Source organism: Lepisma saccharinum, chromosome 2 (assembly GCF_977018435.1).
Source record: "Lepisma saccharinum chromosome 2, izLepSacc3.1, whole genome shotgun sequence".
NCBI lineage: Eukaryota > Metazoa > Arthropoda > Insecta > Zygentoma > Lepismatidae > Lepisma > Lepisma saccharinum.
Window position 1 is genome coordinate 126,211,185 of NC_139230.1, and position 5,639 is coordinate 126,216,823.

A 5,639-nucleotide genomic window follows, 5' to 3' on the forward strand; every position below is an offset into this window, starting at 1 on the left:
TTTCGACGTTCAAATTTTCTAAATATTCGATCTTCTGCTGAACCGTGCTCAACGTGTCTTGAATGCTCGTCAACGCTCTCGCTTCGGCGTGAATATTTTTAATTTCTTCGTTGATCAATTCCAAGGACGCCTGAAGCGTAGCGATGGTGGTTTGAATATGTTCGAAATCTCGATACGCCTCCAATTGAATTTTTATGTTCGCGACGCTTTTACCGATGACCTGCAGTTCGTCCGACGATGGTAGGTTCGTCATTGTATCTTCCAAAATCTGCAACTTGGATTTAATTTCTTCCAACGTGCCGGTGAATTCTTCTTGTAATTTGGAAACGACGACGTGCAAGCGTTCTACATCAATATCGTTCACAACGGTTTGAAGTTCAGAGAAATTCTTTTCGATTGCGGAAGTTCGTTCTTCGATTTCGAGTTTCAATTTTTCCAAATCTTCATTTTTCGATTGAAATTGCTGTAATTTGGCCAAATCATTTTGAAGCGAATCCACGCTCAACTGTATATTTTGAACGCTGTCGTAAGAAGGTACGTCTACATAATTTTTTATCAGCGTCTTCAGTTCGGAATCGATTTTCAGAATGGGGTCGAGACATTGCGTTTGGAGCGTAGCGATTTCCGACTCTAAACTTTTGTTTAAGGTTTCCTGCAAAGCGATCAAATCGGTCCTCAACTTCTTAACTCGAATGTCCAACATGAGAATCTCTTCTGCATGGTCTACACGCTTGGTGTTGCCGAAAATGTCGTTAGGCATTTTTGGTTAACGGTTATTTATAATAGGATAGACGATTCGTAATTCTACAAAAAGAGGAATAAGTTTGTCGTAATCTCCGAGGAGTTCCACGTACAGGTAATCTCCGGCAGACACATCGTATGCCATGTTAGAAAGCATCTTGTCGTGCTTGATTCGAAAAATGTTCTTGCCGGTAGAAATTTTGATTTCGCCTACGTTTTCCGGATTCAGGGTGATCCGAAGTTTCCCGTCGATCGGAATTTCATAGAAATGTAAATTGTTATTAAAAACATAAAACATCTTGCCCACGTCCTCATCCAATTTCGTCCAAATGCTGTTGAGGTGAATAATCAACAGACCGTTGAGTTTAGTTAACGCGGAAGGTAGAAATTCATGATCTGTCGTCGTGCGGTGTACAGTCTCCATTGTTTGCTTTCGGAAACCAAAAAGATTCATGTTGGTTATTTAAGAAAAAAATTGAGGTCGTATCTAATATAAATAACACCACAAAAAAATGTGCAATTTTTAGTAACTTCATCTTTTTTTTCTTAGCAAAAAAAATGGAGAAGAAGGAAGCGAAACGTGCATGCGACCAATGTGGGACATATATATCCATTTCTCACTTGAGAAGACATCGGAAGAATGTGCATGGCGAAGGATCAAGTAAGAGAGAGCGCCACGAAAAAAGCAGAAGAGTGCCGGCGAAAATATTCGAAATATTTTAACCGAGGAGATTTTCCGATCTGAAGAAACATCTGATCTAAACAACTTTTTTCGCTCCGTCAAAAGCAAGTTAATTTCGTCTATCGCCGAAGCTTTGTTGCAATGCTCGTTGAAAATCCACCTCATCGTTTCCGTCATTTACGAAAACATGAAAAAAGAGCGAGAAACTTTCCATCATTACACTGGTGTAAAGAGCCTCCACGCCGCCGACGTCGATGAGGTGGATGCCATTTGCAACCAGATGTTTGACGCTTTGTTGAACAAGCACGAGACTTTCCAAAAACGCGGATCGGGTTGGACACTTTGCGGTTCGCCTCACACTTTAAATTTGAAGGTGGCACGATACAACCCGATGGGAGCATCCAGCTACATCAATTTGCCTCAGGAAATAGCCAGTAAGAAAGCCATAATCAACATTCAAAATGAAGATAACAGATGCTTTTTGTGGTGCATCATTGCCGATCATCACCCAGCCAATAATCATAAGCATCGTTTATACCACTACAACAAGCCAGAATATCTCTCAGAATTTGAAAAACCTATGGCTGGCATTAATTACCCTGTAAATCTACGAGACATTAGTAAATTTGAGACACAGTACAAGACAGATAAAAACGAAAATATAGCAGTACACATATTCGGATTAGACAAAAAAACACCATCTACGTTCTCAGACACAGCAACATTAAAAGTAATCGTGTCATCAGATTACTCCTGATCGAAGATGATGATAATTATCATTACTGTCTAATTCAGAATCTTCCAAAATTAATAAGAAGTCAAATTACCACAAATCACCATAAAATTCGAGTATGCGACAGATGCCTGAGTATATTCTACGGTCAAGGAAAAAAGAACGCTGATGAAGAACTCCGAGATCATCATGAAATGTGTAGTAAACATCCGGCCACGGCTATCAAAATGCCTTCTCAAGACATGACATTTTCCAACTACAAGGCATTACTCTGGCATCCCGTGGTGATATGCGCCGACTTTGAAAGTTTCCAACTTCCACTCGCCACATGCGAACCAAATCCCAGCGTATCGAGCACTACCGAAATTCTACATCACAAAGCCTGCGCTTTTGGATTGATGGTCAACAACACAGGCAATGTTATTTTACATCGCGGCAATGATGCTCCACAAAAATTCATTCAAACCCTGAAGCAGATGGCCATACAATTCGCTCCTCTACTAAGAGAAGACAAAGCAATGGAGTCTCTTACCCAGGAAGAGAAGGAAGCATACGACCTTGCCTCTCAGTGTGGTGTGTGCGAAAGTAACTTCACCCTCGAAAATGTCAAAGTTCGCCACCACAATCATCACACGGGAAAATATGTGGCCCCCGTGTGTAACAACTGTAATCTTCAAATCAAAAAACCAAATTTTATTCCTGTATTCATTCACAATTTGGAGGGCTACGACGCCAAAATCTTCATAAAGGAGATGGGATGCGACGCTCAACCCATTAGCGTCATAGCTCGCACCAACGAGAAATTTATTTCATTCAGCAAGAAGGTGGGCGTTGGAAATGGCAATCACGTAGAAATTCGCTTCTTGGACTCCTACAACTTTCTGTCTTCGAGTTTGGCGACACTCGCGTCTCAACTCACCGACGATGATTTGGTCGCCACCAGGAAATGTTTCGGCGACCAACATTTAGCACTGTTGAGACGCAAGGGTGTTTACCCCTACGAATACATGACGGATGCTTCCAAATTCTCAGAAACATCGTTACCACCGAGAGAAGCATTCTACAGTCGTCTTAGCGACACCTGTTGTACCGAAGAGGACTACCATCATGCTCAGCTCGTGTGGTCTACATTCTCTTGTCAAACCATGGGCGACTATCACGATCTGTATCTGAAACTGGATGTTACGCTATTGAGCGACCGTTTTCATCTCCATCGCTCGAGAGGAATGGCAGCATATGGTTTGGACCCCGCTTTCAGCTACACCACACCGGGTTATTCTTGGCAGGCGATGTTAAAATCCACGAAGATGAAGATAGAACTCATCAAGGACGTCAATCAACTTTTGTTTGTTGAAGAGGCAAAACGTGGTGGAATCGTCCAGTGTCCCCTTCGATACGTCAAGGCCAACAATCCATATGTCGCCGATTTCGATGCAAAAAAACCGACAAACTTCTTGGCATACTGGGACATGAACAACCTGTATGGTTATGCCATGTCCGAGCCTCTGCCCATCGGAGAATACGAATGGATGAGCGAGCAGGAACTTCAAGATTGTTTGGAATGGAGCGAAGATCATGAAAATGGATGTTTCCTGAAAGTAGATTTGGAATATCCTGCATCGCTTCATCGAAAACACCATGGATTTGCGATGGCACCTGTGATGGAAACGGCTCCGGAGAAGAAGCTGATGCTCACCTTCAAGAGCAAAAAAAATTACGTGGTGCATTATCGTCTCCTACAATTCTACCTCCGGCATGGATTGGTTTTGAAGCGCGTGCACTCGGGATTGAAGTTTAGACAGACCAGGTGGCTAGCACCCTATATCGACGGCAACACTCAACGTCGAGCATCAGCTTCTTCTTCCGCAGACAAAGACCTATACAAATTGATGAATAACAGCATCTACGGCAAGAGCATGGAAGATGCCAGGAAAAGAAGAAATATCAACTTGGTCTCCAACCCAAAGAAAATAAACAAGCACGTCACTCAGCCCACGTACAAAAACTTCACGATACTGAGCGACACGTTGGCATTGATCGAACGTGCTCTCCGCCACATAACATTCGACAAACCAATCGCCGCGGGAGTCGCGATCCTCGAGTTGTCGAAGCTGGCCATGTACAAGTTTCACTACGACATCATGAAACCACGCTATGGAGAGGCGATCGAGGTGGCGTACACCGACACGGACAGCTTCGTGTACAACATCCGCACCGATGATCTATACGAAGATCTGAAAAACATGAGCCAGCATTTCGACTTCTCTAATTATCCGAAAAATCACCCTCTCTTCGACGACAGCCAGAAAATGACGATCGGGAAGATGAAGGATGAAGTCAACGGCCGCATCATCACAGAGTTTGCGGGTCTTCGAGCAAAAATGTATGCCATCAAAATTCAGGATGAGACCGAAATAAAAAAAGCAAAAGGGGTGGGGCGTTCGAGCACAAACAAACTAACCGTAGAAGATTACAAGTCGTGCTTGTTCGACAAAAAAATCAAACGCATGACCGAACATCGGATCACGAGCACCATCGACCAATTGCATACATCCACAATCAACAAAGTGGCGCTTGATCCCCACGACACCAAATTGAGGCTACTGGACTGCAACATCCACACCCGAGAATGGGGATGTCATGACGAGGAAGAAATTTGCTCGCACCATTAGACTTCCGCATCAAAAAAGTATGTATTATTTCTTGCACCACTTTTTATTTTTTTTAAAAAACAATTATTCACACTAATTTTTGCATTCACATTTTTTTTTATATTTTTCTATTATTTTTTTAAAAAAAACAATTATTCACACTAATTTTTTGCATTCACACTTTTTTATATTTTTCTATCATATTATGTACACTATTTTGAGGATATTTTTTTATTTCTTTCAGATGCTGCACCCCCTACGGAAACTTTTTTAGTTCTTACACATTCCATTCTTAACCAAAAAAATTTTTCTTCTCTTCAATCATAAAACACACACATTACACACGGAGGTCCTCTGTAGAGAGTCATGGGGGGTTTAAAAAAAAAAAACCCGTGAAACTCTACAGAGGCATGACTTTGTTAGCCGTGGCCATTAGAACTGTGTTGGGCACCACGCACCCTCGCGAGGTTATAGGGGCCAGGTATCCTAAAAAAAACAACAATTATTATTTTGTTTGTTTGCTTGCGTCACAATACAGGTGTGTGCGCGCGTGTGTGTGGCACATCGTTCCCCCGAGAGAGGTTTACAAAGGTCACGATATACGGAGTTGGAAAATTACGATATGGCGCATTCGCTCACCACTGTTGCCAGCCATGGGTCTCTCTCTCTCTTCATCTTACACCAACGTTGGCATCTCTATTTTTTTTTTAGTTGTAAGTGGGTTTCCAACACACTCTAGTTAATAATGCTACATATTATACACACACACGCACACACATACTGCGTTGCCATCCACCCGTCTCTCTCTCTTTTACAGCAGTGCCGGCTCTCC